Here is a 9,274-nt window from a genome sequence, read left to right on the forward strand (position 1 = left end):
AAGACTGCACAAGGTCTGTTCTGAGAGCTGGCTTCAGCCATGCTAAAGTCGAAGGGGACATGGGGACCCAGGCAGAGAGAGGGCAGAGCTAGAAGACAGTGAGGAGACCAAAGACAGACCCCTCGTGCACCTTTGGGGAGGCCCAGACTGAAAAAGGCCCGAGGGAGCCGGTGGAGTCACACCAGCCCTATTCCTCCAGGTGGTAGGGCCAGTGGCCACTGGGGCCCGGAAGCCACCTAACAACACAAAAGAGGAGATGCAGCACAGGCTGGGAATCCACCCACATCCATCAGAAAATAAGGCTTCCTCCTCTTAAGGCCAACCCAAAGGCACAGCCCGGCAAGGGAGAGGCCAACAGGAGAGCAGGATCAGCTCCCCGCTCCATAAGAAATTTCCATCTAAAACTAGGGTTCCTCCAGCCCAGCAAGAACCTTCCCTCATGTCTGAAGCTGTTGAGCCAAAGGCCAGTGAGGGCTAAGGCCAGAGGGCTGGACCAGGAACACATAGGTCAAGGGCAAAGGAGTGTGGGGGCACGGGCAAGTACTTTATGCGCCTCCGACCATTCACATCCGACTCCAGACCCCGCCTGGGATGTCAAAGGGAATTAAAGTGGCCTGTGGAAAAGCCCAAGAGAAGGATTTCTGTGCCCACTGGGAAAGCTAGCTCTGGAGCTGGGCATCATTCAGCCTGGAAAGAGGCCACTGAGGAAATCTGGAGACATGGTCCTGAAGAGCCCCAGTCCTGTGAGACAAGGTCAGGGACTGCACCCGCAGCCTGACCGCCCTGGACGCCGGCCCAAAAAGAAAGGGCTGACATCCCAGTAGCAAATGTACTACCAGAGCTAGCTGTAGAGTGGACTTCTCTGACAGATTCCCTACTGCCTCTAAAGCCCAGGAGAAAGAAAAATAGACCAAATGACCCACCATGACCCAGGCCTAAGACATGGCAGGGCAGTCTGAAACTTCCCTCAGAGGGCTGCTGAGAGCACATAGAGCCACAGGCCCGGCAGGAAAGGAACAGGCGTGTGTGTGTTTTATGACCATTGGTGGGGTCTCCCGATCCAACAGAGTAGTCCTAAGCTGTTGCCCACCACGGAAGGGGCAGCCATCTGAATCTTAGAAGATTGTTACTTGTTTGCTTCATCTGTAAAACCAGATGATATCATTATTGCCGAGTAACATCTCAGCAAGGAAGTTGGCTCAAATGAGCACTCGGGATAAAAAGTGTGCCTTGCTTATCCCCCAGTTCCCAGTAGCTTGCACAGTGCCTGGCACACAGCACACGCCACCAAATGAAGCATGAACGGCTGACACTATGAGGCCCTGGAGAGGGACCTGAGAGTGAGGGGTAGGAGCACAGGAGAAAGGAAAGTGGAGATTAATAGGTTAATAGCCGGGTGAGCTGCTGTTTTCATTTTACTAAAAGCTAACAGTACCTGGAAGGAACTATCAGAAAAAGCGAGCCCTGGGTGGTGGCCGCCTTGGCCAAAGGAACCCCAGGCAGGTACTCATCCATCAATAAAGCCTAAGAGCCGCCTACTCCGGGAAGCACACGGGCTTCCGGAAGTCTGAGCTCCAGTCACATGTGACCACGCCAAGGTCGCTTTGACATCTCTTTTAATGTTCTGGCCGTGACCCGTCCTAAGCCCCATCTCCAACCTACTTTCTCCGACCAAGGGTAGGGGCAGCCAGCTCGGCCGCTCCTTCTCACTAATGGATACGCTGATCGCTGAGGGCTACAGGACTCGGTGTAAGGCCGCCCGGGAAACAAGGTGGGCTTCAGACCCCCTTTCACACAGATGCAGAGATGCACAGGGTTTCCTCTAAGTGTACACACTGAGCTGCGCTTTGAAATTAATAAGCAGGTCAGACATTGAGTCAGTAGCCAGAAGTAGAACAGGAAGTGGAAACGTCTCCACTTCCCTCCAGGTGTTGGGGTCGGGCGGCCCCCTCCCGTTTCCATGACGTCATGGTTGCTGACAGGGGCAAATAGGCCACCCTTTGAAGCTTTCCCGCAGAAGCCACATCCTCTGGAAAGAAAAGTTAAAAATACAGAGTTAGAGATAGCATCAGCCCAGGCCACGTGCCAAGAGGAGGCAGGCTGAGCCGTTACACCGCCACCCAGCCACAGGTGCAACAAGAAGGCCACCAAACCACAGTGGAAGGGCAGGCAGGCCCCTCTGCTCATTTACACCCACGCTGCTGAGAAGCAGGCAGGGTAGGTACTACTGCTGAGAAACCTCCCTCACCCCATTGCTGCTGCCCTACGATCAGACTTTATTAGACACTAAGTACAGGACAGACCTTCAAAACTTAGCTCTAGCCCACCCCTCCGCCGGCAGGAGGGATGTGGGGCCACCTCAGCCCATACATGGCTGGGGCTGGCTCTCCAAGGGCCATATTCCCACCAGCAGCCCCACACTCACTGGCTTCCACTCCAGGCTGAGAATGAAGGGCTGGGTGGTACCCCTAATGAACATCTGCCTCTCAGGGACCCGTACACCAGGATTCTGCAGGAGACAAACCACAGAACCTGAGACCGGAAAGAGGAAAGAGCCAAAAGCGGCAGGTTTGGATGTCCTGCTCTGTGGCAGTGTCCCCATCTACCCACCTGGGGGCAGCAGAGCTCCACCAAAAAGAGCCGCACTCTTCTCCCTTGGTCGGTTATTCTGGAGAGGGAGAGCCCCTAAAGCTTAGGAAAACCTCTTTTCAAAGGAAAATAAAATGTCAGGTGACTTTCATCTCACAAGCTCCTGCCTTGTGCCTGTGGCTGCACTGGGTTCCAATTCTGTGTGATCCTGTCATCCCACAGAGGAGAGCCTGGCTAGGGTCAGGTCTGCAGGCAGCAGGGGGCACTGCCTGCCCAGGATCGTGAGACCAGCTCATTAAAGGGAGCCCAGAGAGGAGCTGCCAGCGGGGCGGGAGCTTTGGATCAGAATGGGGGAGCCTGAGCTGGCCCAGTACCGGTGATGTCATTGGCCTTGTGCCCTGGACAGGTCATTAAGCACCCACACACAGCCTGTTTCTGCACAGGACTAATGCGCTCTCCTAGTAGTTTAAGAAGCAAGACTTTCTTACATGTGGCATACAGTACCTGCCATGTGCCAGACACTCTGTCAGGCTCCAGGAATTTGGTTTCTATACAAACACTGTGACTCCTTAGAGATGAAGTTCAAGAATGGGCACAAGGAATCGTTGATGCTAGGTACCAGAGTGCCGACGGCCTCTAAGGGAAAACTAGTTGGGAAGGGGTGTGAAGGAGCCATCAGGAAACGTTCTGTACTTGATCTGGGGATACACACGGCAAACGCATCCAGCCATAAACCTCACACTAGTACACGTTAGGGTGTATAAATTATGTCTATAAAGTCCCATTCTTGTTAGATATCTACACACAGAATTCCTGAGTTCCAGGCGTTAACAGTCCAGTAAGTACAGTGCATGAAAAAGAAGTGTCAATGCCCTTATTTTCATGGTGTCTGTTAATATTTATTTTGGGGCAATCGTCAGGCAGGAGTCAGGACAAACTATAAGTCATCTGTAAGTTCCACTGTCCCTCACTTCTCTAATCTTCTAGGGCTTTTAACTTTTCTGTGTCTCTGTTTTTCATTGCACATGGAAATAAAAATACCTAACCACCTACTTCTGCTTGTTGAAGAGACTGATAGCAGTGAGTGTGGAAATGCTTGGTGAACTAAAATCCCAGGACAAATACGAAGCAGTGACACATCACAGTCCACAGAAAGGTGAACCGTGGCCCTGCATGCGAGGTCAGTGGGCATGGTCGGACTGTGTCGCCACACTCCACGCTGTGAGATAAAAGTGGGGCTGTTCCCTGAGGCCTGCGGAGGTCATTACCCCATAATGACATGTAAGGATCATTTGTATCTCTCGGGTCAGCCTCGCCCTCCAAAGGGTGAACTCAGCTGGTGCCCAGGTGAGCTGAGGGCTCCCCAGGCCTTGTGGGGCCCCCGTGTTTCCCCTGGTGGATAGCCGCTTCCCCGTCACTGTGGCCCCAGGAGCTGCTTGGGTACATTCTGTCACTGCTTTCAAGGCTTCCAGGGGAGCTTGATGAAGGGGAAATTACAGGACCAGGAAGCTCTAGTAAGGCTGTGGCCGAGTTTCTGAGAGAAACCAGCACTCTCCACCCAACAACAGTCCAGGCTTCCCTGGCTGCTCTCAGGTAACCAACCCTCAACCGTTTCATTTCTTATTCCTGGGCCTTCCCTGCTTTCTGAAGGACCTTTTGAGCCCCTGGAAGCCCATGAAGTCTGAAAGCCTGGAGCCAGACCTCTGCAGTGCCCCCCGCCCCCCAGCAAGCCAGTTTTTCTAGGTGACCATCTCCCTTCAGAGAAAAACAGCCTAAAGCGTGGGAGAGGGGGACTTGCCGTCTTCAAGAAGAGAGGAGCACAGAAGGGTAGGGGAAAGGAAACAAGGGACAAGAAAAAAATATGAGAAAGGGAAAAAATGGAAACAAAGTGTTTGTAAATAGAGGAGGGTGGAGGAGGTGAACAGAGGGCAGAGGTATGGGGAAAGAGAACCAAGATCTGTCATGTAAAGGTACAAGATCCCAATGATAAATGTAACTGTACTGTATACTTAAAAAGTGCCTGAACTCAGTTGGACCTTTTGAGCCCCTGGAAGCCCATGAAGTCTGAAAGCCTGGAGCCAGACCTCTGCAGTGCCCCCCGCCCCCCAGCAAGCCAGTTTTTCTAGGTGACCATCTCCCTTCAGAGAAAAACAGCCTAAAGCGTGGGAGAGGGGGACTTGCCGTCTTCAAGAAGAGAGGAGCACAGAAGGGTAGGGGAAAGGAAACAAGGGACAAGAAAAAAATATGAGAAAGGGAAAAAATGGAAACAAAGTGTTTGTAAATAGAGGAGGGTGGAGGAGGTGAACAGAGGGCAGAGGTATGGGGAAAGAGAACCAAGATCTGTCATGTAAAGGTACAAGATCCCAATGATAAATGTAACTGTACTGTATACTTAAAAAGTGCCAATGAACTCAGTAAGACCAAAGAGGTGGAGGAGGGGGAGGAGGAGGAGAAAGGAGCCCGGTGTCCCTCTACCCTGGGAATGTGGCAGGTTCCCACACCAGAGGCAAAAGGATCCCATTTTCAATGCCTTTCTGATACCCCACCGCAAAGTGGGGAAAGAGTGCCAGTCTACCCTTCCTCTGAACCAACCACACAAAATTTAACAATATGAGGAAGAGGGAAAATATTAGAAGAGCAGATTGCATGTAAGAAATCAAGGCTGGCAGGACTTAAGAGAGTTTAAGTAGATGAAGGAATATGGTTTAGACAGTGGTGAGAAACTGATCTCAGCTTCATGCTTCCAGCCTAGACAGGAGGAAACTAGGTTAATCTTAAAAGGGACTCCTTACCAGTGAAGACTGGGACATGCTGTTTTTATCAGCCTGTAGGGTATCATCCCTTCTCCTTGTTGACCCAAGTTATTCCAATGATTTGGTGGGTGGGCGGCATCCTTATCTAGAATCCCTATGAACAATACCTATGCAACACTCAATCAAACACTACATCCTTTGATCTTCACAGTAAGTCTGAGTGGTAGGCAGAGTTCCCCCCTCTATTTAGAAATTATTAGACAGGTGACATAGCTTACACAGGATCCTAGTGAACAGGCTCTGATCTGCTCGCTTTCCATTAAGTACTGCGGACATGAGGCTTAGGTGCTCCTGCAGCCAACAGAAAGGGCCATGATCTAAATGGCATTCTGAGGATCCTCTCCCGAGACTAATTTCTTGTATTCTGCCTTGATATCCCTTCCCTCTTCTGTGACTGTTTGTACTTACTTGATCATTCTTTAGGATTAAATCAGAATGGCAAAACAGCCATGATAATGTTCAATAAATATTTCCCTAAGACACTTTTCTACTCAAATTACATAGCAAAAAGTTCTAATGTCTAGACATATTGCCCATGGTTAACCCACAGCTGACCCTGACCCTCAGTGGTCAGATCTCTGCCTAAATGCCATCTACTGAGAGAAGTCTTTGTTGACCACTCTAGGAAGCTCCCTCCCTGTAAGGAAAAGTGAAGCCCAAGACGGCAGCACTAAGGTTCTATGCACTATGGAGAATGATTTCTCCACCCACATTAAACCCAAGTCAACAGATTTCAGCACAGGAATACCTTGTCGTCCTCAGTGTAAAATAACTGACATAACCAAATCTGATGGTGGCCAGTATAAATAACTTACACAGCCAAGGTTGCTACCGGCACATAGCCACTGTCGTGTGGACCCCTAGATAGAGCTGGACTGGCACATGGGCCAGGAGCCTAGGAACTGCCATGTGAGTGCACGCAGCTCGGTGGCACCCGAGAATAAGGATGTCTACTCCAGCCCACAGCTCTGTGTCTTCTTTGGATTGCCCAATCTCAAGTGTTCCTTCCCAGTCTGAACATGAGACAAGACACTACCCCATCCTCGTTTAGCATTATATCACACTGTATATACCTTTGCCCCCTGCTTACAATGAAACTATTCTAATTATGCACTAATTGAACTCTCTTCCCTAGAATTTAGGCTCACAAAGGGAGGCCCTTTGTCCACTCAGATCACCCCCAGGATTTTAAAAGGTAGCACAGGCCTGAACAGCAGACCTTGAGGGGATCTCCATGCTCCTCTCCACCACTGGCCTCCTCAGTCCTTTAGCTGAAAACCTGCAAGACCCCGGGCATGGCTGAGGGAGGAGAGCAGCATGTCAGTGGGACAAGCCCTGGCATTCTTGATCACTGCTACTACAGCTATGAGTATCACTACTTGTAGTGAGGTTACACAGACAAGGTACTCTCTCTCACACATTTTGTTAGAACAACAGCACTAAGTGTTATCCCCGTGATTATTATTTATCTATTCAAAACCGAATCCAAATACTATAAGGCAGGTAGAAAAAAAAGATTCAAATCCTAACACTGGCAAACTGAGTCTCCATTTCCTCATTTGGAAAGAGAATACCATCCATCTACTTCATGAGATCATAGAATATAAAAAAATACAAGGGCCATTACAACTCCAAACCTGAGAGCTCACTTCCTTCTGGACAGCAAGGGCTGCCTTATCTTTTATAATCCCAAACACTACCTAGACAGAGCCTCAGTACCTAATTAATTATTTGCTAAATTTTAGAGACAAAAGGTCAACAGATAATAAGCAGCAAAACTGGTCCTTAAATCAACACTTGCAGATCATGGAAAGGGCTTTCTGCAACACCAGGCTGCCTCTCTGGTGGTTTGAAAATACTCCTTAATCCCATGCAAAGAGATCTTACAGGAGCGTGGGCCTACCTATAAATTCAGTGTAAACACAAAATACTTTTTGTCTGATCCTCCATAACCTTCATCCCTCTTGTTTTACTCCTGAGATCCTTGTTCAAGAAGTTTTCCTCCCACAAAAGAAACCCATATTTTATATAACTCATTAAGTGCAGTTTTAGTCATTGAGCACTGATTATAATCCAGAGTCACAACCCACCAACAAAGACAAAAGAGCAGCAGGGCCCTGCCATTTGTACACAAGCTCCCAGATGCTGCTAACTGACCGGTGTCCTTTGCTGAGCCTCCACCACCTCCCCAAGTACTTTCCAACCATCATAACAAGAGTGTTTTGAAACTCAACATGAAAGGATGTGATCAAAGAGGCCAAAGGTGTAGGTTGCTAAGAGGAGAAAACATGAGAGGTTTGCATGCCATAGGGGACAGGAAATGTGTGGGTGGGAGGGGCCCAGGGCTGGGCTTCCCACCACTGCAAAGAATGGCAGGGAGCAGACAAAATACAGTGCTGTGGTAAATCACTTCCGGCCTCACTAGAGCAGGGAAAATAAAAATAAACCAGAGGTGTTGAGCTGGAGGCAGCAGGAAATGCTAGGATAGACCTCCAGCTACTACTGCAATACTCAAACCCAGCTCCTGCAACACACTTCAACTGAGAAGCACCTAAGAACAGGAAACCTAACTGGGGGGAGGGGAGTAACAGTTCTTCAAGCTTGAAAGAACAGCCCCTCAGCTAATTCTGTACATAAGGAGAACCACTGAGCAAATCAATTGAGGCCTAACAAATTAGTCACCTACAGTAATCCTTTAGCTAAATCTAAACTTGATTCCAAAAGCAGTCAGCAGGTTTTTGTCCTGTTGCAAATGGTAACACACCAAAGATGAACTTCCCATGGATGGTGACTGATTTGGGAATGGCTAATTTGATATTTGGGGATTTAGTATTGGTCCTATGTCCCTCAGGATCACCATGAGAAATTTAAATGTGTACATTAAAGGCCCTGAAAACTGTAACCTCTTTCTTGACAGTGATTATCTTTCTCAGTGTTTTAACTCATTTGTCTTGAAATTCAAATGCTTTTGAGATACCGATCCAATCAAGAATAAAAATAATCTAGAGGTCTCCTAAAGCTTTATGGCATCTGTACGTAAGTTTTAAAGCAAATTAAACTGCCCAATCATAATCTTAGTGAACGTATCCCTGTGTTAGTAAGCAATGGCCCACAAACCCACAGCCATTTTTGATGAGTTATACTGGGAACAAGAGAAAGTTCGCCAACTCCTGTCTAGGCCCTTCCCAGACTTGGGTGATTAGTTAGGTAGGGAGCAAAAACAGGAGTCCAAGCTGTTTATCCAGTTCACAGGTAACTGCAAAATATGCCAAAAGCTAAAATCCACTGGAGACTAGTGCTTCTGAAACATTCTGTGCATACACGAATCACCTGAGGACTTTGTTAAAATAAAGACTCTGCTTCTGTAATTCCGTGGTGAGGACCAAGTGTCTCCTATACAAGTACGCTTCATGATTTAATATTGCTCATCAGTGACCACATGTTGAGTAGTAGGAATCCATGGCTTTGCTTCTCCAGTTGGCTGCACAATGGAATCACTTGGATGGTTCAGCAACAGCTCCCACCCCAAAGATTTAATTGGTCTGGTTATGACTCAGGCACTAGAATTTTTTTAGTTCCTCAGGTTATGCTAATATGCAGCCAAGCTAGAGAACCTCTGAGTATAACTCAGCTATGTATAAATAGCACAGCTCTCAACACAGCTTGTCTCCCATATATGGCAATTCTCCAGCACACACGATGGAAATAGGGTTGCTCATGATACATATAAATGAATATGCCTAGACTTTGGCCAGCAGAACTATATTCTACCGAAGCTCCCTCCATACTCCAGCACAGGGGCTAGGAAATTTCTCTACCACAGAGCTACATTCCTCAGCCCTTTTTAAATAAAGTCATATTTTGAGACACCA

Source organism: Fukomys damarensis, unplaced genomic scaffold (assembly GCF_012274545.1).
Source record: "Fukomys damarensis isolate Sample0158 unplaced genomic scaffold, DMR_v1.0_HiC HiC_scaffold_17, whole genome shotgun sequence".
Taxonomy (NCBI): domain Eukaryota; kingdom Metazoa; phylum Chordata; class Mammalia; order Rodentia; family Bathyergidae; genus Fukomys; species Fukomys damarensis.